Source organism: Aquarana catesbeiana, linkage group LG04 (genome assembly GCF_042186555.1).
Source record: "Aquarana catesbeiana isolate 2022-GZ linkage group LG04, ASM4218655v1, whole genome shotgun sequence".
Classification (NCBI taxonomy): domain Eukaryota; kingdom Metazoa; phylum Chordata; class Amphibia; order Anura; family Ranidae; genus Aquarana; species Aquarana catesbeiana.
Window position 1 is genome coordinate 36683567 of NC_133327.1, and position 22298 is coordinate 36705864.

General features: G+C 52.8%; 30 non-coding genes across 30 annotated transcripts; all 30 read right to left on the reverse strand.

Annotated features, from left to right (window-relative positions):
- Positions 1 to 280: 280 nt before the first annotated feature.
- Positions 281 to 353, reverse strand: TRNAA-AGC (transfer RNA alanine (anticodon AGC)). Its single transcript has one exon. It is a non-coding gene; the product is annotated as a tRNA-Ala (tRNA).
- A 409-nt stretch (positions 354 to 762) lies between these two features.
- On the reverse strand, positions 763 to 833 carry TRNAG-GCC (transfer RNA glycine (anticodon GCC)). Its single transcript has one exon. It is a non-coding gene; the product is annotated as a tRNA-Gly (tRNA).
- Positions 834 to 1696: 863 nt separating this feature from the next.
- Positions 1697 to 1769, reverse strand: TRNAA-AGC (transfer RNA alanine (anticodon AGC)). Its single transcript has one exon. It is a non-coding gene; the product is annotated as a tRNA-Ala (tRNA).
- A 408-nt stretch (positions 1770 to 2177) lies between these two features.
- On the reverse strand, positions 2178 to 2248 carry TRNAG-GCC (transfer RNA glycine (anticodon GCC)). The gene has a single exon. It is a non-coding gene; the product is annotated as a tRNA-Gly (tRNA).
- An 863-nt stretch (positions 2249 to 3111) lies between these two features.
- Positions 3112 to 3184, reverse strand: TRNAA-AGC (transfer RNA alanine (anticodon AGC)). The gene has a single exon. It is a non-coding gene; the product is annotated as a tRNA-Ala (tRNA).
- A 408-nt stretch (positions 3185 to 3592) lies between these two features.
- Positions 3593 to 3663, reverse strand: TRNAG-GCC (transfer RNA glycine (anticodon GCC)). The gene has a single exon. It is a non-coding gene; the product is annotated as a tRNA-Gly (tRNA).
- Positions 3664 to 4526: 863 nt separating this feature from the next.
- Positions 4527 to 4599, reverse strand: TRNAA-AGC (transfer RNA alanine (anticodon AGC)). Its single transcript has one exon. It is a non-coding gene; the product is annotated as a tRNA-Ala (tRNA).
- A 408-nt stretch (positions 4600 to 5007) lies between these two features.
- TRNAG-GCC (transfer RNA glycine (anticodon GCC)) lies at positions 5008 to 5078 on the reverse strand. Its single transcript has one exon. It is a non-coding gene; the product is annotated as a tRNA-Gly (tRNA).
- An 863-nt stretch (positions 5079 to 5941) lies between these two features.
- On the reverse strand, positions 5942 to 6014 carry TRNAA-AGC (transfer RNA alanine (anticodon AGC)). Its single transcript has one exon. It is a non-coding gene; the product is annotated as a tRNA-Ala (tRNA).
- Positions 6015 to 6422: 408 nt separating this feature from the next.
- Positions 6423 to 6493, reverse strand: TRNAG-GCC (transfer RNA glycine (anticodon GCC)). Its single transcript has one exon. It is a non-coding gene; the product is annotated as a tRNA-Gly (tRNA).
- An 863-nt stretch (positions 6494 to 7356) lies between these two features.
- On the reverse strand, positions 7357 to 7429 carry TRNAA-AGC (transfer RNA alanine (anticodon AGC)). The gene has a single exon. It is a non-coding gene; the product is annotated as a tRNA-Ala (tRNA).
- Positions 7430 to 7837: 408 nt separating this feature from the next.
- TRNAG-GCC (transfer RNA glycine (anticodon GCC)) lies at positions 7838 to 7908 on the reverse strand. Its single transcript has one exon. It is a non-coding gene; the product is annotated as a tRNA-Gly (tRNA).
- Positions 7909 to 8771: 863 nt separating this feature from the next.
- On the reverse strand, positions 8772 to 8844 carry TRNAA-AGC (transfer RNA alanine (anticodon AGC)). Its single transcript has one exon. It is a non-coding gene; the product is annotated as a tRNA-Ala (tRNA).
- Positions 8845 to 9252: 408 nt separating this feature from the next.
- Positions 9253 to 9323, reverse strand: TRNAG-GCC (transfer RNA glycine (anticodon GCC)). The gene has a single exon. It is a non-coding gene; the product is annotated as a tRNA-Gly (tRNA).
- Positions 9324 to 10186: 863 nt separating this feature from the next.
- TRNAA-AGC (transfer RNA alanine (anticodon AGC)) lies at positions 10187 to 10259 on the reverse strand. The gene has a single exon. It is a non-coding gene; the product is annotated as a tRNA-Ala (tRNA).
- Positions 10260 to 10667: 408 nt separating this feature from the next.
- On the reverse strand, positions 10668 to 10738 carry TRNAG-GCC (transfer RNA glycine (anticodon GCC)). Its single transcript has one exon. It is a non-coding gene; the product is annotated as a tRNA-Gly (tRNA).
- Positions 10739 to 11601: 863 nt separating this feature from the next.
- Positions 11602 to 11674, reverse strand: TRNAA-AGC (transfer RNA alanine (anticodon AGC)). The gene has a single exon. It is a non-coding gene; the product is annotated as a tRNA-Ala (tRNA).
- Positions 11675 to 13015: 1341 nt separating this feature from the next.
- On the reverse strand, positions 13016 to 13088 carry TRNAA-AGC (transfer RNA alanine (anticodon AGC)). The gene has a single exon. It is a non-coding gene; the product is annotated as a tRNA-Ala (tRNA).
- Positions 13089 to 14430: 1342 nt separating this feature from the next.
- TRNAA-AGC (transfer RNA alanine (anticodon AGC)) lies at positions 14431 to 14503 on the reverse strand. The gene has a single exon. It is a non-coding gene; the product is annotated as a tRNA-Ala (tRNA).
- A 408-nt stretch (positions 14504 to 14911) lies between these two features.
- Positions 14912 to 14982, reverse strand: TRNAG-GCC (transfer RNA glycine (anticodon GCC)). The gene has a single exon. It is a non-coding gene; the product is annotated as a tRNA-Gly (tRNA).
- An 863-nt stretch (positions 14983 to 15845) lies between these two features.
- TRNAA-AGC (transfer RNA alanine (anticodon AGC)) lies at positions 15846 to 15918 on the reverse strand. The gene has a single exon. It is a non-coding gene; the product is annotated as a tRNA-Ala (tRNA).
- Positions 15919 to 16326: 408 nt separating this feature from the next.
- On the reverse strand, positions 16327 to 16397 carry TRNAG-GCC (transfer RNA glycine (anticodon GCC)). The gene has a single exon. It is a non-coding gene; the product is annotated as a tRNA-Gly (tRNA).
- An 863-nt stretch (positions 16398 to 17260) lies between these two features.
- Positions 17261 to 17333, reverse strand: TRNAA-AGC (transfer RNA alanine (anticodon AGC)). The gene has a single exon. It is a non-coding gene; the product is annotated as a tRNA-Ala (tRNA).
- Positions 17334 to 17741: 408 nt separating this feature from the next.
- Positions 17742 to 17812, reverse strand: TRNAG-GCC (transfer RNA glycine (anticodon GCC)). The gene has a single exon. It is a non-coding gene; the product is annotated as a tRNA-Gly (tRNA).
- Positions 17813 to 18675: 863 nt separating this feature from the next.
- On the reverse strand, positions 18676 to 18748 carry TRNAA-AGC (transfer RNA alanine (anticodon AGC)). The gene has a single exon. It is a non-coding gene; the product is annotated as a tRNA-Ala (tRNA).
- A 407-nt stretch (positions 18749 to 19155) lies between these two features.
- On the reverse strand, positions 19156 to 19226 carry TRNAG-GCC (transfer RNA glycine (anticodon GCC)). Its single transcript has one exon. It is a non-coding gene; the product is annotated as a tRNA-Gly (tRNA).
- Positions 19227 to 20089: 863 nt separating this feature from the next.
- TRNAA-AGC (transfer RNA alanine (anticodon AGC)) lies at positions 20090 to 20162 on the reverse strand. The gene has a single exon. It is a non-coding gene; the product is annotated as a tRNA-Ala (tRNA).
- A 408-nt stretch (positions 20163 to 20570) lies between these two features.
- TRNAG-GCC (transfer RNA glycine (anticodon GCC)) lies at positions 20571 to 20641 on the reverse strand. The gene has a single exon. It is a non-coding gene; the product is annotated as a tRNA-Gly (tRNA).
- An 863-nt stretch (positions 20642 to 21504) lies between these two features.
- On the reverse strand, positions 21505 to 21577 carry TRNAA-AGC (transfer RNA alanine (anticodon AGC)). The gene has a single exon. It is a non-coding gene; the product is annotated as a tRNA-Ala (tRNA).
- Positions 21578 to 21985: 408 nt separating this feature from the next.
- On the reverse strand, positions 21986 to 22056 carry TRNAG-GCC (transfer RNA glycine (anticodon GCC)). Its single transcript has one exon. It is a non-coding gene; the product is annotated as a tRNA-Gly (tRNA).
- Positions 22057 to 22298: the final 242 nt, after the last annotated feature.

Sequence of the window (22298 nt, forward strand, 5' to 3'; positions counted from 1 at the left end):
AACCCTCAGCATAAGGATGGCACGGGCACCTTTTGTGCTAATGCAATATTGTCTCTTGGCAAAGGAAGCCTGGCCGTGCTTTCTTTAATGGATTGCTTTTGTCCAATACTGCCTGCCTGACTTTGGCTGAAGCCACAGCTGCCTCAAAAAAAAAAACGCGTCAACGCCGCCTTGGCACATGTTATGAGGAGGACTCTGGCTTCCCATGTTGCTCGCGGCGCTCGGTTCCAAGCTTCAACAACAAACGCAAAAGCCAGGTGCCTCCCAGGAAGGCAGCATTTGGAGAATGCGGGCATCGATCCCGCTACCTCTCGCATGCTAAGCGAGCGCTCTACCACTTGAGCTAATCCCCCTTTGCTTGGGCTCCCCGTTGGCGCTATGGCTGATCCCTGTCCTCTTATGTGCTATGCGTAATATATGCAGTTTTGCAAAATCCACAACCTGCTCTGGCCGCTAGACACCAGGACAGCCACCCGTTTTCCGAGCTTCGAAGGTTTGCACTCTCCCTTCCTCAGAGTCCCCCCATTTTTTTTCTCCCTTCGTGAGTCCATTGACAACTGATCCCTTTCGGAAGTATGACCTCATGGGTTTCAATGATGTCATTAGGAGAAGGTGGTTTCCAAAAGAACCTTCCCACCACCTAGTACGTTCTAGACAATAAACACCTTGTGCCTTGATGCATTCCACCGGACTTGAAATTGGCGGGAGAGAGCTACCCGGGGGGGGGGGAAGGGGGGGCTTTAAAGACAAAGACACCATAATTGCATTGGCCGGGAATCGAACCCGGGCCTCCCGCGTGGCAGGCGAGAATTCTACCACTGAACCACCAATGCGCCACGCCGGGGCCGGCGCCATCACCCTCCTCGCTCAGCTGGTCTAGGAGAGTCCAGCTTTTGCCCAGACTTGACTTGGCATTAGCTTGTCAACATCGATGGAAACGCCTTGTCATCTACATTGTGACTTTGCCAGATGGACCCACTCCCCATGGGATCGGTAGCAAACTAGATCCACATTTTGTTGTTGATGCTCCTCCTCAGCAACAAGAGCAGAGTGGCGCAGCGGAAGCGTGCTGAGCCAAAACCCTCAGCATAAGGATGGCACTGGCACCTTTTGCTTGTCAACATCGATGGAAACGCCTCGTCATCTACATTGTGACTTTGCCAGATGGACCCACTCCCCATGGGATCGGTAGCAAACTAGATCCACATTTTGTTGTCGATGCACCAGCTCGGCAGCAAGAGCAGAGTGGCGCAGCGGAAGCGTGCTGGGCCCATAACCCAGAGGTCGATGGATCGAAACCATCCTCTGCTACGTTGCCTTTTCCTATGCCAGTCGATATTTGCTAGTGGGGCCAAAGGGCGCTCTTTCACACACAAAGAGAAGTTGAACCTGATTCTGGTGGTTAAACGAGTCCAAAACCCTCAGCATAAGGATGGCACGGGCACCTTTTGTGCTAATGCAATATTGTCTCTTGGCAAAGGAAGCCTGGCCGTGCTTTCTTTAATGGATTGCTTTTGTCCAATACTGCCTGCCTGACTTTGGCTGAAGCCACAGCTGCCTCAAAAAAAAAAACGCGTCAACGCCGCCTTGGCACATGTTATGAGGAGGACTCTGGCTTCCCATGTTGCTCGCGGCGCTCGGTTCCAAGCTTCAACAACAAACGCAAAAGCCAGGTGCCTCCCAGGAAGGCAGCGTTTGGAGAATGCGGGCATCGATCCCGCTACCTCTCGCATGCTAAGCGAGCGCTCTACCACTTGAGCTAATCCCCCTTTGCTTGGGCTCCCCGTTGGCGCTATGGCTGATCCCTGTCCTCTTATGTGCTATGCGTAATATATGCAGTTTTGCAAAATCCACAACCTGCTCTGGCCGCTAGACACCAGGACAGCCACCCGTTTTCCGAGCTTCGAAGGTTTGCACTCTCCCTTCCTCAGAGTCCCCCCATTTTTTTTCTCCCTTCGTGAGTCCATTGACAACTGATCCCTTTCGGAAGTATGACCTCATGGGTTTCAATGATGTCATTAGGAGAAGGTGGTTTCCAAAAGAACCTTCCCACCACCTAGTACGTTCTAGACAATAAACACCTTGTGCCTTGATGCATTCCACCGGACTTGAAATTGGCGGGAGAGAGCTACCCGGGGGGGGGGAAGGGGGGGCTTTAAAGACAAAGACACCATAATTGCATTGGCCGGGAATCGAACCCGGGCCTCCCGCGTGGCAGGCGAGAATTCTACCACTGAACCACCAATGCGCCACGCCGGGGCCGGCGCCATCACCCTCCTCGCTCAGCTGGTCTAGGAGAGTCCAGCTTTTGCCCAGACTTGACTTGGCATTAGCTTGTCAACATCGATGGAAACGCCTTGTCATCTACATTGTGACTTTGCCAGATGGACCCACTCCCCATGGGATCGGTAGCAAACTAGATCCACATTTTGTTGTTGATGCTCCTCCTCAGCAACAAGAGCAGAGTGGCGCAGCGGAAGCGTGCTGAGCCAAAACCCTCAGCATAAGGATGGCACTGGCACCTTTTGCTTGTCAACATCGATGGAAACGCCTCGTCATCTACATTGTGACTTTGCCAGATGGACCCACTCCCCATGGGATCGGTAGCAAACTAGATCCACATTTTGTTGTCGATGCACCAGCTCGGCAGCAAGAGCAGAGTGGCGCAGCGGAAGCGTGCTGGGCCCATAACCCAGAGGTCGATGGATCGAAACCATCCTCTGCTACGTTGCCTTTTCCTATGCCAGTCGATATTTGCTAGTGGGGCCAAAGGGCGCTCTTTCACACACAAAGAGAAGTTGAACCTGATTCTGGTGGTTAAACGAGTCCAAAACCCTCAGCATAAGGATGGCACGGGCACCTTTTGTGCTAATGCAATATTGTCTCTTGGCAAAGGAAGCCTGGCCGTGCTTTCTTTAATGGATTGCTTTTGTCCAATACTGCCTGCCTGACTTTGGCTGAAGCCACAGCTGCCTCAAAAAAAAAAACGCGTCAACGCCGCCTTGGCACATGTTATGAGGAGGACTCTGGCTTCCCATGTTGCTCGCGGCGCTCGGTTCCAAGCTTCAACAACAAACGCAAAAGCCAGGTGCCTCCCAGGAAGGCAGCATTTGGAGAATGCGGGCATCGATCCCGCTACCTCTCGCATGCTAAGCGAGCGCTCTACCACTTGAGCTAATCCCCCTTTGCTTGGGCTCCCCGTTGGCGCTATGGCTGATCCCTGTCCTCTTATGTGCTATGCGTAATATATGCAGTTTTGCAAAATCCACAACCTGCTCTGGCCGCTAGACACCAGGACAGCCACCCGTTTTCCGAGCTTCGAAGGTTTGCACTCTCCCTTCCTCAGAGTCCCCCCATTTTTTTTCTCCCTTCGTGAGTCCATTGACAACTGATCCCTTTCGGAAGTATGACCTCATGGGTTTCAATGATGTCATTAGGAGAAGGTGGTTTCCAAAAGAACCTTCCCACCACCTAGTACGTTCTAGACAATAAACACCTTGTGCCTTGATGCATTCCACCGGACTTGAAATTGGCGGGAGAGAGCTACCCGGGGGGGGGGAAGGGGGGGCTTTAAAGACAAAGACACCATAATTGCATTGGCCGGGAATCGAACCCGGGCCTCCCGCGTGGCAGGCGAGAATTCTACCACTGAACCACCAATGCGCCACGCCGGGGCCGGCGCCATCACCCTCCTCGCTCAGCTGGTCTAGGAGAGTCCAGCTTTTGCCCAGACTTGACTTGGCATTAGCTTGTCAACATCGATGGAAACGCCTTGTCATCTACATTGTGACTTTGCCAGATGGACCCACTCCCCATGGGATCGGTAGCAAACTAGATCCACATTTTGTTGTTGATGCTCCTCCTCAGCAACAAGAGCAGAGTGGCGCAGCGGAAGCGTGCTGAGCCAAAACCCTCAGCATAAGGATGGCACTGGCACCTTTTGCTTGTCAACATCGATGGAAACGCCTCGTCATCTACATTGTGACTTTGCCAGATGGACCCACTCCCCATGGGATCGGTAGCAAACTAGATCCACATTTTGTTGTCGATGCACCAGCTCGGCAGCAAGAGCAGAGTGGCGCAGCGGAAGCGTGCTGGGCCCATAACCCAGAGGTCGATGGATCGAAACCATCCTCTGCTACGTTGCCTTTTCCTATGCCAGTCGATATTTGCTAGTGGGGCCAAAGGGCGCTCTTTCACACACAAAGAGAAGTTGAACCTGATTCTGGTGGTTAAACGAGTCCAAAACCCTCAGCATAAGGATGGCACGGGCACCTTTTGTGCTAATGCAATATTGTCTCTTGGCAAAGGAAGCCTGGCCGTGCTTTCTTTAATGGATTGCTTTTGTCCAATACTGCCTGCCTGACTTTGGCTGAAGCCACAGCTGCCTCAAAAAAAAAAACGCGTCAACGCCGCCTTGGCACATGTTATGAGGAGGACTCTGGCTTCCCATGTTGCTCGCGGCGCTCGGTTCCAAGCTTCAACAACAAACGCAAAAGCCAGGTGCCTCCCAGGAAGGCAGCGTTTGGAGAATGCGGGCATCGATCCCGCTACCTCTCGCATGCTAAGCGAGCGCTCTACCACTTGAGCTAATCCCCCTTTGCTTGGGCTCCCCGTTGGCGCTATGGCTGATCCCTGTCCTCTTATGTGCTATGCGTAATATATGCAGTTTTGCAAAATCCACAACCTGCTCTGGCCGCTAGACACCAGGACAGCCACCCGTTTTCCGAGCTTCGAAGGTTTGCACTCTCCCTTCCTCAGAGTCCCCCCATTTTTTTTCTCCCTTCGTGAGTCCATTGACAACTGATCCCTTTCGGAAGTATGACCTCATGGGTTTCAATGATGTCATTAGGAGAAGGTGGTTTCCAAAAGAACCTTCCCACCACCTAGTACGTTCTAGACAATAAACACCTTGTGCCTTGATGCATTCCACCGGACTTGAAATTGGCGGGAGAGAGCTACCGGGGGGGGGGGAAGGGGGGGCTTTAAAGACAAAGACACCATAATTGCATTGGCCGGGAATCGAACCCGGGCCTCCCGCGTGGCAGGCGAGAATTCTACCACTGAACCACCAATGCGCCACGCCGGGGCCGGCGCCATCACCCTCCTCGCTCAGCTGGTCTAGGAGAGTCCAGCTTTTGCCCAGACTTGACTTGGCATTAGCTTGTCAACATCGATGGAAACGCCTTGTCATCTACATTGTGACTTTGCCAGATGGACCCACTCCCCATGGGATCGGTAGCAAACTAGATCCACATTTTGTTGTTGATGCTCCTCCTCAGCAACAAGAGCAGAGTGGCGCAGCGGAAGCGTGCTGAGCCAAAACCCTCAGCATAAGGATGGCACTGGCACCTTTTGCTTGTCAACATCGATGGAAACGCCTCGTCATCTACATTGTGACTTTGCCAGATGGACCCACTCCCCATGGGATCGGTAGCAAACTAGATCCACATTTTGTTGTCGATGCACCAGCTCGGCAGCAAGAGCAGAGTGGCGCAGCGGAAGCGTGCTGGGCCCATAACCCAGAGGTCGATGGATCGAAACCATCCTCTGCTACGTTGCCTTTTCCTATGCCAGTCGATATTTGCTAGTGGGGCCAAAGGGCGCTCTTTCACACACAAAGAGAAGTTGAACCTGATTCTGGTGGTTAAACGAGTCCAAAACCCTCAGCATAAGGATGGCACGGGCACCTTTTGTGCTAATGCAATATTGTCTCTTGGCAAAGGAAGCCTGGCCGTGCTTTCTTTAATGGATTGCTTTTGTCCAATACTGCCTGCCTGACTTTGGCTGAAGCCACAGCTGCCTCAAAAAAAAAAACGCGTCAACGCCGCCTTGGCACATGTTATGAGGAGGACTCTGGCTTCCCATGTTGCTCGCGGCGCTCGGTTCCAAGCTTCAACAACAAACGCAAAAGCCAGGTGCCTCCCAGGAAGGCAGCGTTTGGAGAATGCGGGCATCGATCCCGCTACCTCTCGCATGCTAAGCGAGCGCTCTACCACTTGAGCTAATCCCCCTTTGCTTGGGCTCCCCGTTGGCGCTATGGCTGATCCCTGTCCTCTTATGTGCTATGCGTAATATATGCAGTTTTGCAAAATCCACAACCTGCTCTGGCCGCTAGACACCAGGACAGCCACCCGTTTTCCGAGCTTCGAAGGTTTGCACTCTCCCTTCCTCAGAGTCCCCCCATTTTTTTTCTCCCTTCGTGAGTCCATTGACAACTGATCCCTTTCGGAAGTATGACCTCATGGGTTTCAATGATGTCATTAGGAGAAGGTGGTTTCCAAAAGAACCTTCCCACCACCTAGTACGTTCTAGACAATAAACACCTTGTGCCTTGATGCATTCCACCGGACTTGAAATTGGCGGGAGAGAGCTACCCGGGGGGGGGGAAGGGGGGGCTTTAAAGACAAAGACACCATAATTGCATTGGCCGGGAATCGAACCCGGGCCTCCCGCGTGGCAGGCGAGAATTCTACCACTGAACCACCAATGCGCCACGCCGGGGCCGGCGCCATCACCCTCCTCGCTCAGCTGGTCTAGGAGAGTCCAGCTTTTGCCCAGACTTGACTTGGCATTAGCTTGTCAACATCGATGGAAACGCCTTGTCATCTACATTGTGACTTTGCCAGATGGACCCACTCCCCATGGGATCGGTAGCAAACTAGATCCACATTTTGTTGTTGATGCTCCTCCTCAGCAACAAGAGCAGAGTGGCGCAGCGGAAGCGTGCTGAGCCAAAACCCTCAGCATAAGGATGGCACTGGCACCTTTTGCTTGTCAACATCGATGGAAACGCCTCGTCATCTACATTGTGACTTTGCCAGATGGACCCACTCCCCATGGGATCGGTAGCAAACTAGATCCACATTTTGTTGTCGATGCACCAGCTCGGCAGCAAGAGCAGAGTGGCGCAGCGGAAGCGTGCTGGGCCCATAACCCAGAGGTCGATGGATCGAAACCATCCTCTGCTACGTTGCCTTTTCCTATGCCAGTCGATATTTGCTAGTGGGGCCAAAGGGCGCTCTTTCACACACAAAGAGAAGTTGAACCTGATTCTGGTGGTTAAACGAGTCCAAAACCCTCAGCATAAGGATGGCACGGGCACCTTTTGTGCTAATGCAATATTGTCTCTTGGCAAAGGAAGCCTGGCCGTGCTTTCTTTAATGGATTGCTTTTGTCCAATACTGCCTGCCTGACTTTGGCTGAAGCCACAGCTGCCTCAAAAAAAAAAACGCGTCAACGCCGCCTTGGCACATGTTATGAGGAGGACTCTGGCTTCCCATGTTGCTCGCGGCGCTCGGTTCCAAGCTTCAACAACAAACGCAAAAGCCAGGTGCCTCCCAGGAAGGCAGCATTTGGAGAATGCGGGCATCGATCCCGCTACCTCTCGCATGCTAAGCGAGCGCTCTACCACTTGAGCTAATCCCCCTTTGCTTGGGCTCCCCGTTGGCGCTATGGCTGATCCCTGTCCTCTTATGTGCTATGCGTAATATATGCAGTTTTGCAAAATCCACAACCTGCTCTGGCCGCTAGACACCAGGACAGCCACCCGTTTTCCGAGCTTCGAAGGTTTGCACTCTCCCTTCCTCAGAGTCCCCCCATTTTTTTTCTCCCTTCGTGAGTCCATTGACAACTGATCCCTTTCGGAAGTATGACCTCATGGGTTTCAATGATGTCATTAGGAGAAGGTGGTTTCCAAAAGAACCTTCCCACCACCTAGTACGTTCTAGACAATAAACACCTTGTGCCTTGATGCATTCCACCGGACTTGAAATTGGCGGGAGAGAGCTACCCGGGGGGGGGGAAGGGGGGGCTTTAAAGACAAAGACACCATAATTGCATTGGCCGGGAATCGAACCCGGGCCTCCCGCGTGGCAGGCGAGAATTCTACCACTGAACCACCAATGCGCCACGCCGGGGCCGGCGCCATCACCCTCCTCGCTCAGCTGGTCTAGGAGAGTCCAGCTTTTGCCCAGACTTGACTTGGCATTAGCTTGTCAACATCGATGGAAACGCCTTGTCATCTACATTGTGACTTTGCCAGATGGACCCACTCCCCATGGGATCGGTAGCAAACTAGATCCACATTTTGTTGTTGATGCTCCTCCTCAGCAACAAGAGCAGAGTGGCGCAGCGGAAGCGTGCTGAGCCAAAACCCTCAGCATAAGGATGGCACTGGCACCTTTTGCTTGTCAACATCGATGGAAACGCCTCGTCATCTACATTGTGACTTTGCCAGATGGACCCACTCCCCATGGGATCGGTAGCAAACTAGATCCACATTTTGTTGTCGATGCACCAGCTCGGCAGCAAGAGCAGAGTGGCGCAGCGGAAGCGTGCTGGGCCCATAACCCAGAGGTCGATGGATCGAAACCATCCTCTGCTACGTTGCCTTTTCCTATGCCAGTCGATATTTGCTAGTGGGGCCAAAGGGCGCTCTTTCACACACAAAGAGAAGTTGAACCTGATTCTGGTGGTTAAACGAGTCCAAAACCCTCAGCATAAGGATGGCACGGGCACCTTTTGTGCTAATGCAATATTGTCTCTTGGCAAAGGAAGCCTGGCCGTGCTTTCTTTAATGGATTGCTTTTGTCCAATACTGCCTGCCTGACTTTGGCTGAAGCCACAGCTGCCTCAAAAAAAAAAACGCGTCAACGCCGCCTTGGCACATGTTATGAGGAGGACTCTGGCTTCCCATGTTGCTCGCGGCGCTCGGTTCCAAGCTTCAACAACAAACGCAAAAGCCAGGTGCCTCCCAGGAAGGCAGCGTTTGGAGAATGCGGGCATCGATCCCGCTACCTCTCGCATGCTAAGCGAGCGCTCTACCACTTGAGCTAATCCCCCTTTGCTTGGGCTCCCCGTTGGCGCTATGGCTGATCCCTGTCCTCTTATGTGCTATGCGTAATATATGCAGTTTTGCAAAATCCACAACCTGCTCTGGCCGCTAGACACCAGGACAGCCACCCGTTTTCCGAGCTTCGAAGGTTTGCACTCTCCCTTCCTCAGAGTCCCCCCATTTTTTTTCTCCCTTCGTGAGTCCATTGACAACTGATCCCTTTCGGAAGTATGACCTCATGGGTTTCAATGATGTCATTAGGAGAAGGTGGTTTCCAAAAGAACCTTCCCACCACCTAGTACGTTCTAGACAATAAACACCTTGTGCCTTGATGCATTCCACCGGACTTGAAATTGGCGGGAGAGAGCTACCCGGGGGGGGGGAAGGGGGGGCTTTAAAGACAAAGACACCATAATTGCATTGGCCGGGAATCGAACCCGGGCCTCCCGCGTGGCAGGCGAGAATTCTACCACTGAACCACCAATGCGCCACGCCGGGGCCGGCGCCATCACCCTCCTCGCTCAGCTGGTCTAGGAGAGTCCAGCTTTTGCCCAGACTTGACTTGGCATTAGCTTGTCAACATCGATGGAAACGCCTTGTCATCTACATTGTGACTTTGCCAGATGGACCCACTCCCCATGGGATCGGTAGCAAACTAGATCCACATTTTGTTGTTGATGCTCCTCCTCAGCAACAAGAGCAGAGTGGCGCAGCGGAAGCGTGCTGAGCCAAAACCCTCAGCATAAGGATGGCACTGGCACCTTTTGCTTGTCAACATCGATGGAAACGCCTCGTCATCTACATTGTGACTTTGCCAGATGGACCCACTCCCCATGGGATCGGTAGCAAACTAGATCCACATTTTGTTGTCGATGCACCAGCTCGGCAGCAAGAGCAGAGTGGCGCAGCGGAAGCGTGCTGGGCCCATAACCCAGAGGTCGATGGATCGAAACCATCCTCTGCTACGTTGCCTTTTCCTATGCCAGTCGATATTTGCTAGTGGGGCCAAAGGGCGCTCTTTCACACACAAAGAGAAGTTGAACCTGATTCTGGTGGTTAAACGAGTCCAAAACCCTCAGCATAAGGATGGCACGGGCACCTTTTGTGCTAATGCAATATTGTCTCTTGGCAAAGGAAGCCTGGCCGTGCTTTCTTTAATGGATTGCTTTTGTCCAATACTGCCTGCCTGACTTTGGCTGAAGCCACAGCTGCCTCAAAAAAAAAAACGCGTCAACGCCGCCTTGGCACATGTTATGAGGAGGACTCTGGCTTCCCATGTTGCTCGCGGCGCTCGGTTCCAAGCTTCAACAACAAACGCAAAAGCCAGGTGCCTCCCAGGAAGGCAGCGTTTGGAGAATGCGGGCATCGATCCCGCTACCTCTCGCATGCTAAGCGAGCGCTCTACCACTTGAGCTAATCCCCCTTTGCTTGGGCTCCCCGTTGGCGCTATGGCTGATCCCTGTCCTCTTATGTGCTATGCGTAATATATGCAGTTTTGCAAAATCCACAACCTGCTCTGGCCGCTAGACACCAGGACAGCCACCCGTTTTCCGAGCTTCGAAGGTTTGCACTCTCCCTTCCTCAGAGTCCCCCCATTTTTTTTCTCCCTTCGTGAGTCCATTGACAACTGATCCCTTTCGGAAGTATGACCTCATGGGTTTCAATGATGTCATTAGGAGAAGGTGGTTTCCAAAAGAACCTTCCCACCACCTAGTACGTTCTAGACAATAAACACCTTGTGCCTTGATGCATTCCACCGGACTTGAAATTGGCGGGAGAGAGCTACCCGGGGGGGGGGAAGGGGGGGCTTTAAAGACAAAGACACCATAATTGCATTGGCCGGGAATCGAACCCGGGCCTCCCGCGTGGCAGGCGAGAATTCTACCACTGAACCACCAATGCGCCACGCCGGGGCCGGCGCCATCACCCTCCTCGCTCAGCTGGTCTAGGAGAGTCCAGCTTTTGCCCAGACTTGACTTGGCATTAGCTTGTCAACATCGATGGAAACGCCTTGTCATCTACATTGTGACTTTGCCAGATGGACCCACTCCCCATGGGATCGGTAGCAAACTAGATCCACATTTTGTTGTTGATGCTCCTCCTCAGCAACAAGAGCAGAGTGGCGCAGAGGAAGCGTGCTGAGCCAAAACCCTCAGCATAAGGATGGCACTGGCACCTTTTGCTTGTCAACATCGATGGAAACGCCTCGTCATCTACATTGTGACTTTGCCAGATGGACCCACTCCCCATGGGATCGGTAGCAAACTAGATCCACATTTTGTTGTCGATGCACCAGCTCGGCAGCAAGAGCAGAGTGGCGCAGCGGAAGCGTGCTGGGCCCATAACCCAGAGGTCGATGGATCGAAACCATCCTCTGCTACGTTGCCTTTTCCTATGCCAGTCGATATTTGCTAGTGGGGCCAAAGGGCGCTCTTTCACACACAAAGAGAAGTTGAACCTGATTCTGGTGGTTAAACGAGTCCAAAACCCTCAGCATAAGGATGGCACGGGCACCTTTTGTGCTAATGCAATATTGTCTCTTGGCAAAGGAAGCCTGGCCGTGCTTTCTTTAATGGATTGCTTTTGTCCAATACTGCCTGCCTGACTTTGGCTGAAGCCACAGCTGCCTCAAAAAAAAAAACGCGTCAACGCCGCCTTGGCACATGTTATGAGGAGGACTCTGGCTTCCCATGTTGCTCGCGGCGCTCGGTTCCAAGCTTCAACAACAAACGCAAAAGCCAGGTGCCTCCCAGGAAGGCAGCATTTGGAGAATGCGGGCATCGATCCCGCTACCTCTCGCATGCTAAGCGAGCGCTCTACCACTTGAGCTAATCCCCCTTTGCTTGGGCTCCCCGTTGGCGCTATGGCTGATCCCTGTCCTCTTATGTGCTATGCGTAATATATGCAGTTTTGCAAAATCCACAACCTGCTCTGGCCGCTAGACACCAGGACAGCCACCCGTTTTCCGAGCTTTGAAGGTTTGCACTCTCCCTTCCTCAGAGTCCCCCCATTTTTTTTCTCCCTTCGTGAGTCCATTGACAACTGATCCCTTTCGGAAGTATGACCTCATGGGTTTCAATGATGTCATTAGGAGAAGGTGGTTTCCAAAAGAACCTTCCCACCACCTAGTACGTTCTAGACAATAAACACCTTGTGCCTTGATGCATTCCACCGGACTTGAAATTGGCGGGAGAGAGCTACCCGGGGGGGGGAAGGGGGGGCTTTAAAGACAAAGACACCATAATTGCATTGGCCGGGAACCGAACCCGGGCCTCCCGCGTGGCAGGCGAGAATTCTACCACTGAACCACCAATGCGCCACGCCGGGGCCGGCGCCATCACCCTCCTCGCTCAGCTGGTCTAGGAGAGTCCAGCTTTTGCCCAGACTTGACTTGGCATTAGCTTGTCAACATCGATGGAAACGCCTTGTCATCTACATTGTGACTTTGCCAGATGGACCCACTCCCCATGGGATCGGTAGCAAACTAGATCCACATTTTGTTGTTGATGCTCCTCCTCAGCAACAAGAGCAGAGTGGCGCAGCGGAAGCGTGCTGAGCCAAAACCCTCAGCATAAGGATGGCACTGGCACCTTTTGCTTGTCAACATCGATGGAAACGCCTCGTCATCTACATTGTGACTTTGCCAGATGGACCCACTCCCCATGGGATCGGTAGCAAACTAGATCCACATTTTGTTGTCGATGCACCAGCTCGGCAGCAAGAGCAGAGTGGCGCAGCGGAAGCGTGCTGGGCCCATAACCCAGAGGTCGATGGATCGAAACCATCCTCTGCTACGTTGCCTTTTCCTATGCCAGTCGATATTTGCTAGTGGGGCCAAAGGGCGCTCTTTCACACACAAAGAGAAGTTGAACCTGATTCTGGTGGTTAAACGAGTCCAAAACCCTCAGCATAAGGATGGCACGGGCACCTTTTGTGCTAATGCAATATTGTCTCTTGGCAAAGGAAGCCTGGCCGTGCTTTCTTTAATGGATTGCTTTTGTCCAATACTGCCTGCCTGACTTTGGCTGAAGCCACAGCTGCCTCAAAAAAAAAAACGCGTCAACGCCGCCTTGGCACATGTTATGAGGAGGACTCTGGCTTCCCATGTTGCTCGCGGCGCTCGGTTCCAAGCTTCAACAACAAACGCAAAAGCCAGGTGCCTCCCAGGAAGGCAGCATTTGGAGAATGCGGGCATCGATCCCGCTACCTCTCGCATGCTAAGCGAGCGCTCTACCACTTGAGCTAATCCCCCTTTGCTTGGGCTCCCCGTTGGCGCTATGGCTGATCCCTGTCCTCTTATGTGCTATGCGTAATATATGCAGTTTTGCAAAATCCACAACCTGCTCTGGCCGCTAGACACCAGGACAGCCACCCGTTTTCCGAGCTTTGAAGGTTTGCACTCTCCCTTCCTCAGAGTCCCCCCATTTTTTTTCTCCCTTCGTGAGTCCATTGACAACTGATCCCTTTCGGAAGTATGACCTCATGGGTTTCAATGATGTCATTAGGAGAAGGTGGTTTCCAAAAGAACCTTCCCACCACCTAGTACGTTCTAGACAATAAACACCTTGTGCCTTGATGCATTCCACCGGACTTGAAATTGGCGGGAGAGAGCTACCCGGGGGGGGGGAAGGGGGGGCTTTAAAGACAAAGACACCATAATTGCATTGGCCGGGAACCGAACCCGGGCCTCCCGCGTGGCAGGCGAGAATTCTACCACTGAACCACCAATGCGCCACGCCGGGGCCGGCGCCATCACCCTCCTCGCTCAGCTGGTCTAGGAGAGTCCAGCTTTTGCCCAGACTTGACTTGGCATTAGCTTGTCAACATCGATGGAAACGCCTTGTCATCTACATTGTGACTTTGCCAGATGGACCCACTCCCCATGGGATCGGTAGCAAACTAGATCCACATTTTGTTGTTGATGCTCCTCCTCAGCAACAAGAGCAGAGTGGCGCAGCGGAAGCGTGCTGAGCCAAAACCCTCAGCATAAGGATGGCACTGGCACCTTTTGCTTGTCAACATCGATGGAAACGCCTCGTCATCTACATTGTGACTTTGCCAGATGGACCCACTCCCCATGGGATCGGTAGCAAACTAGATCCACATTTTGTTGTCGATGCACCAGCTCGGCAGCAAGAGCAGAGTGGCGCAGCGGAAGCGTGCTGGGCCCATAACCCAGAGGTCGATGGATCGAAACCATCCTCTGCTACGTTGCCTCTTCCTATGCCAGTCGATATTTGCTAGTGGGGCCAAAGGGCGCTCTTTCACACACAAAGAGAAGTTGAACCTGATTCTGGTGGTTAAACGAGTCCAAAACCCTCAGCATAAGGATGGCACGGGCACCTTTTGTGCTAATGCAATATTGTCTCTTGGCAAAGGAAGCCTGGCCGTGCTTTCTTTAATGGATTGCTTTTGTCCAATACTGCCTGCCTGACTTTGGCTGAAGCCACAGCTGCCTCAAAAAAAAAAACGCGTCAACGCCGCCTTGGCACATGTTATGAGGAGGACTCTGGCTTCCCATGTTGCTCGCGGCGCTCGGTTCCAAGCTTCAACAACAAACGCAAAAGCCAGGTGCCTCCCAGGAAGGCAGCATTTGGAGAATGCGGGCATCGATCCCGCTACCTCTCGCATGCTAAGCGAGCGCTCTACCACTTGAGCTAATCCCCCTTTGCTTGGGCTCCCCGTTGGCGCTATGGCTGATCCCTGTCCTCTTATGTGCTATGCGTAATATATGCAGTTTTGCAAAATCCACAACCTGCTCTGGCCGCTAGACACCAGGACAGCCACCCGTTTTCCGAGCTTCGAAGGTTTGCACTCTCCCTTCCTCAGAGTCCCCCCATTTTTTTTCTCCCTTCGTGAGTCCATTGACAACTGATCCCTTTCGGAAGTATGACCTCATGGGTTTCAATGATGTCATTAGGAGAAGGTGGTTTCCAAAAGAACCTTCCCACCACCTAGTACGTTCTAGACAATAAACACCTTGTGCCTTGATGCATTCCACCGGACTTGAAATTGGCGGGAGAGAGCTACCCGGGGGGGGGGAAGGGGGGGCTTTAAAGACAAAGACACCATAATTGCATTGGCCGGGAATCGAACCCGGGCCTCCCGCGTGGCAGGCGAGAATTCTACCACTGAACCACCAATGCGCCACGCCGGGGCCGGCGCCATCACCCTCCTCGCTCAGCTGGTCTAGGAGAGTCCAGCTTTTGCCCAGACTTGACTTGGCATTAGCTTGTCAACATCGATGGAAACGCCTTGTCATCTACATTGTGACTTTGCCAGATGGACCCACTCCCCATGGGATCGGTAGCAAACTAGATCCACATTTTGTTGTTGATGCTCCTCCTCAGCAACAAGAGCAGAGTGGCGCAGCGGAAGCGTGCTGAGCCAAAACCCTCAGCATAAGGATGGCACTGGCACCTTTTGCTTGTCAACATCGATGGAAACGCCTCGTCATCTACATTGTGACTTTGCCAGATGGACCCACTCCCCATGGGATCGGTAGCAAACTAGATCCACATTTTGTTGTCGATGCACCAGCTCGGCAGCAAGAGCAGAGTGGCGCAGCGGAAGCGTGCTGGGCCCATAACCCAGAGGTCGATGGATCGAAACCATCCTCTGCTACGTTGCCTTTTCCTATGCCAGTCGATATTTGCTAGTGGGGCCAAAGGGCGCTCTTTCACACACAAAGAGAAGTTGAACCTGATTCTGGTGGTTAAACGAGTCCAAAACCCTCAGCATAAGGATGGCACGGGCACCTTTTGTGCTAATGCAATATTGTCTCTTGGCAAAGGAAGCCTGGCCGTGCTTTCTTTAATGGATTGCTTTTGTCCAATACTGCCTGCCTGACTTTGGCTGAAGCCACAGCTGCCTCAAAAAAAAAAACGCGTCAACGCCGCCTTGGCACATGTTATGAGGAGGACTCTGGCTTCCCATGTTGCTCGCGGCGCTCGGTTCCAAGCTTCAACAACAAACGCAAAAGCCAGGTGCCTCCCAGGAAGGCAGCGTTTGGAGAATGCGGGCATCGATCCCGCTACCTCTCGCATGCTAAGCGAGCGCTCTACCACTTGAGCTAATCCCCCTTTGCTTGGGCTCCCCGTTGGCGCTATGGCTGATCCCTGTCCTCTTATGTGCTATGCGTAATATATGCAGTTTTGCAAAATCCACAACCTGCTCTGGCCGCTAGACACCAGGACAGCCACCCGTTTTCCGAGCTTCGAAGGTTTGCACTCTCCCTTCCTCAGAGTCCCCCCATTTTTTTTCTCCCTTCGTGAGTCCATTGACAACTGATCCCTTTCGGAAGTATGACCTCATGGGTTTCAATGATGTCATTAGGAGAAGGTGGTTTCCAAAAGAACCTTCCCACCACCTAGTACGTTCTAGACAATAAACACCTTGTGCCTTGATGCATTCCACCGGACTTGAAATTGGCGGGAGAGAGCTACCGGGGGGGGGGGAAGGGGGGGCTTTAAAGACAAAGACACCATAATTGCATTGGCCGGGAATCGAACCCGGGCCTCCCGCGTGGCAGGCGAGAATTCTACCACTGAACCACCAATGCGCCACGCCGGGGCCGGCGCCATCACCCTCCTCGCTCAGCTGGTCTAGGAGAGTCCAGCTTTTGCCCAGACTTGACTTGGCATTAGCTTGTCAACATCGATGGAAACGCCTTGTCATCTACATTGTGACTTTGCCAGATGGACCCACTCCCCATGGGATCGGTAGCAAACTAGATCCACATTTTGTTGTTGATGCTCCTCCTCAGCAACAAGAGCAGAGTGGCGCAGCGGAAGCGTGCTGAGCCAAAACCCTCAGCATAAGGATGGCACTGGCACCTTTTGCTTGTCAACATCGATGGAAACGCCTCGTCATCTACATTGTGACTTTGCCAGATGGACCCACTCCCCATGGGATCGGTAGCAAACTAGATCCACATTTTGTTGTCGATGCACCAGCTCGGCAGCAAGAGCAGAGTGGCGCAGCGGAAGCGTGCTGGGCCCATAACCCAGAGGTCGATGGATCGAAACCATCCTCTGCTACGTTGCCTTTTCCTATGCCAGTCGATATTTGCTAGTGGGGCCAAAGGGCGCTCTTTCACACACAAAGAGAAGTTGAACCTGATTCTGGTGGTTAAACGAGTCCAAAACCCTCAGCATAAGGATGGCACGGGCACCTTTTGTGCTAATGCAATATTGTCTCTTGGCAAAGGAAGCCTGGCCGTGCTTTCTTTAATGGATTGCTTTTGTCCAATACTGCCTGCCTGACTTTGGCTGAAGCCACAGCTGCCTCAAAAAAAAAAACGCGTCAACGCCGCCTTGGCACATGTTATGAGGAGGACTCTGGCTTCCCATGTTGCTCGCGGCGCTCGGTTCCAAGCTTCAACAACAAACGCAAAAGCCAGGTGCCTCCCAGGAAGGCAGCGTTTGGAGAATGCGGGCATCGATCCCGCTACCTCTCGCATGCTAAGCGAGCGCTCTACCACTTGAGCTAATCCCCCTTTGCTTGGGCTCCCCGTTGGCGCTATGGCTGATCCCTGTCCTCTTATGTGCTATGCGTAATATATGCAGTTTTGCAAAATCCACAACCTGCTCTGGCCGCTAGACACCAGGACAGCCACCCGTTTTCCGAGCTTCGAAGGTTTGCACTCTCCCTTCCTCAGAGTCCCCCCATTTTTTTTCTCCCTTCGTGAGTCCATTGACAACTGATCCCTTTCGGAAGTATGACCTCATGGGTTTCAATGATGTCATTAGGAGAAGGTGGTTTCCAAAAGAACCTTCCCACCACCTAGTACGTTCTAGACAATAAACACCTTGTGCCTTGATGCATTCCACCGGACTTGAAATTGGCGGGAGAGAGCTACCCGGGGGGGGGGAAGGGGGGGCTTTAAAGACAAAGACACCATAATTGCATTGGCCGGGAATCGAACCCGGGCCTCCCGCGTGGCAGGCGAGAATTCTACCACTGAACCACCAATGCGCCACGCCGGGGCCGGCGCCATCACCCTCCTCGCTCAGCTGGTCTAGGAGAGTCCAGCTTTTGCCCAGACTTGACTTGGCATTAGCTTGTCAACATCGATGGAAACGCCTTGTCATCTACATTGTGACTTTGCCAGATGGACCCACTCCCCATGGGATCGGTAGCAAACTAGATCCACATTTTGTTGTTGATGCTCCTCCTCAGCAACAAGAGCAGAGTGGCGCAGCGGAAGCGTGCTGAGCCAAAACCCTCAGCATAAGGATGGCACTGGCACCTTTTGCTTGTCAACATCGATGGAAACGCCTCGTCATCTACATTGTGACTTTGCCAGATGGACCCACTCCCCATGGGATCGGTAGCAAACTAGATCCACATTTTGTTGTCGATGCACCAGCTCGGCAGCAAGAGCAGAGTGGCGCAGCGGAAGCGTGCTGGGCCCATAACCCAGAGGTCGATGGATCGAAACCATCCTCTGCTACGTTGCCTTTTCCTATGCCAGTCGATATTTGCTAGTGGGGCCAAAGGGCGCTCTTTCACACACAAAGAGAAGTTGAACCTGATTCTGGTGGTTAAACGAGTCCAAAACCCTCAGCATAAGGATGGCACGGGCACCTTTTGTGCTAATGCAATATTGTCTCTTGGCAAAGGAAGCCTGGCCGTGCTTTCTTTAATGGATTGCTTTTGTCCAATACTGCCTGCCTGACTTTGGCTGAAGCCACAGCTGCCTCAAAAAAAAAAACGCGTCAACGCCGCCTTGGCACATGTTATGAGGAGGACTCTGGCTTCCCATGTTGCTCGCGGCGCTCGGTTCCAAGCTTCAACAACAAACGCAAAAGCCAGGTGCCTCCCAGGAAGGCAGCATTTGGAGAATGCGGGCATCGATCCCGCTACCTCTCGCATGCTAAGCGAGCGCTCTACCACTTGAGCTAATCCCCCTTTGCTTGGGCTCCCCGTTGGCGCTATGGCTGATCCCTGTCCTCTTATGTGCTATGCGTAATATATGCAGTTTTGCAAAATCCACAACCTGCTCTGGCCGCTAGACACCAGGACAGCCACCCGTTTTCCGAGCTTCGAAGGTTTGCACTCTCCCTTCCTCAGAGTCCCCCCATTTTTTTTCTCCCTTCGTGAGTCCATTGACAACTGATCCCTTTCGGAAGTATGACCTCATGGGTTTCAATGATGTCATTAGGAGAAGGTGGTTTCCAAAAGAACCTTCCCACCACCTAGTACGTTCTAGACAATAAACACCTTGTGCCTTGATGCATTCCACCGGACTTGAAATTGGCGGGAGAGAGCTACCCGGGGGGGGGAAGGGGGGGCTTTAAAGACAAAGACACCATAATTGCATTGGCCGGGAATCGAACCCGGGCCTCCCGCGTGGCAGGCGAGAATTCTACCACTGAACCACCAATGCGCCACGCCGGGGCCGGCGCCATCACCCTCCTCGCTCAGCTGGTCTAGGAGAGTCCAGCTTTTGCCCAGACTTGACTTGGCATTAGCTTGTCAACATCGATGGAAACGCCTTGTCATCTACATTGTGACTTTGCCAGATGGACCCACTCCCCATGGGATCGGTAGCAAACTAGATCCACATTTTGTTGTTGATGCTCCTCCTCAGCAACAAGAGCAGAGTGGCGCAGCGGAAGCGTGCTGAGCCAAAACCCTCAGCATAAGGATGGCACTGGCACCTTTTGCTTGTCAACATCGATGGAAACGCCTCGTCATCTACATTGTGACTTTGCCAGATGGACCCACTCCCCATGGGATCGGTAGCAAACTAGATCCACATTTTGTTGTCGATGCACCAGCTCGGCAGCAAGAGCAGAGTGGCGCAGCGGAAGCGTGCTGGGCCCATAACCCAGAGGTCGATGGATCGAAACCATCCTCTGCTACGTTGCCTTTTCCTATGCCAGTCGATATTTGCTAGTGGGGCCAAAGGGCGCTCTTTCACACACAAAGAGAAGTTGAACCTGATTCTGGTGGTTAAACGAGTCCAAAACCCTCAGCATAAGGATGGCACGGGCACCTTTTGTGCTAATGCAATATTGTCTCTTGGCAAAGGAAGCCTGGCCGTGCTTTCTTTAATGGATTGCTTTTGTCCAATACTGCCTGCCTGACTTTGGCTGAAGCCACAGCTGCCTCAAAAAAAAAAACGCGTCAACGCCGCCTTGGCACATGTTATGAGGAGGACTCTGGCTTCCCATGTTGCTCGCGGCGCTCGGTTCCAAGCTTCAACAACAAACGCAAAAGCCAGGTGCCTCCCAGGAAGGCAGCGTTTGGAGAATGCGGGCATCGATCCCGCTACCTCTCGCATGCTAAGCGAGCGCTCTACCACTTGAGCTAATCCCCCTTTGCTTGGGCTCCCCGTTGGCGCTATGGCTGATCCCTGTCCTCTTATGTGCTATGCGTAATATATGCAGTTTTGCAAAATCCACAACCTGCTCTGGCCGCTAGACACCAGGACAGCCACCCGTTTTCCGAGCTTCGAAGGTTTGCACTCTCCCTTCCTCAGAGTCCCCCCATTTTTTTTCTCCCTTCGTGAGTCCATTGACAACTGATCCCTTTCGGAAGTATGACCTCATGGGTTTCAATGATGTCATTAGGAGAAGGTGGTTTCCAAAAGAACCTTCCCACCACCTAGTACGTTCTAGACAATAAACACCTTGTGCCTTGATGCATTCCACCGGACTTGAAATTGGCGGGAGAGAGCTACCCGGGGGGGGGGAAGGGGGGGCTTTAAAGACAAAGACACCATAATTGCATTGGCCGGGAATCGAACCCGGGCCTCCCGCGTGGCAGGCGAGAATTCTACCACTGAACCACCAATGCGCCACGCCGGGGCCGGCGCCATCACCCTCCTCGCTCAGCTGGTCTAGGAGAGTCCAGCTTTTGCCCAGACTTGACTTGGCATTAGCTTGTCAACATCGATGGAAACGCCTTGTCATCTACATTGTGACTTTGCCAGATGGACCCACTCCCCATGGGATCGGTAGCAAACTAGATCCACATTTTGTTGTTGATGCTCCTCCTCAGCAACAAGAGCAGAGTGGCGCAGCGGAAGCGTGCTGAGCCAAAACCCTCAGCATAAGGATGGCACTGGCACCTTTTGCTTGTCAACATCGATGGAAACGCCTCGTCATCTACATTGTGACTTTGCCAGATGGACCCACTCCCCATGGGATCGGTAGCAAACTAGATCCACATTTTGTTGTCGATGCACCAGCTCGGCAGCAAGAGCAGAGTGGCGCAGCGGAAGCGTGCTGGGCCCATAACCCAGAGGTCGATGGATCGAAACCATCCTCTGCTACGTTGCCTTTTCCTATGCCAGTCGATATTTGCTAGTGGGGCCAAAGGGCGCTCTTTCACACACAAAGAGAAGTTGAACCTGATTCTGGTGGTTAAACGAGTCCAAAACCCTCAGCATAAGGATGGCACGGGCACCTTTTGTGCTAATGCAATATTGTCTCTTGGCAAAGGAAGCCTGGCCGTGCTTTCTTTAATGGATTGCTTTTGTCCAATACTGCCTGCCTGACTTTGGCTGAAGCCACAGCTGCCTCAAAAAAAAAAACGCGTCAACGCCGCCTTGGCACATGTTATGAGGAGGACTCTGGCTTCCCATGTTGCTCGCGGCGCTCGGTTCCAAGCTTCAACAACAAACGCAAAAGCCAGGTGCCTCCCAGGAAGGCAGCGTTTGGAGAATGCGGGCATCGATCCCGCTACCTCTCGCATGCTAAGCGAGCGCTCTACCACTTGAGCTAATCCCCCTTTGCTTGGGCTCCCCGTTGGCGCTATGGCTGATCCCTGTCCTCTTATGTGCTATGCGTAATATATGCAGTTTTGCAAAATCCACAACCTGCTCTGGCCGCTAGACACCAGGACAGCCACCCGTTTTCCGAGCTTCGAAGGTTTGCACTCTCCCTTCCTCAGAGTCCCCCCATTTTTTTTCTCCCTTCGTGAGTCCATTGACAACTGATCCCTTTCGGAAGTATGACCTCATGGGTTTCAATGATGTCATTAGGAGAAGGTGGTTTCCAAAAGAACCTTCCCACCACCTAGTACGTTCTAGACAATAAACACCTTGTGCCTTGATGCATTCCACCGGACTTGAAATTGGCGGGAGAGAGCTACCCGGGGGGGGGGAAGGGGGGGCTTTAAAGACAAAGACACCATAATTGCATTGGCCGGGAATCGAACCCGGGCCTCCCGCGTGGCAGGCGAGAATTCTACCACTGAACCACCAATGCGCCACGCCGGGGCCGGCGCCATCACCCTCCTCGCTCAGCTGGTCTAGGAGAGTCCAGCTTTTGCCCAGACTTGACTTGGCATTAGCTTGTCAACATCGATGGAAACGCCTTGTCATCTACATTGTGACTTTGCCAGATGGACCCACTCCCCATGGGATCGGTAGCAAACTAGATCCACATTTTGTTGTTGATGCTCCTCCTCAGCAACAAGAGCAGAGTGGCGCAGAGGAAGCGTGCTGAGC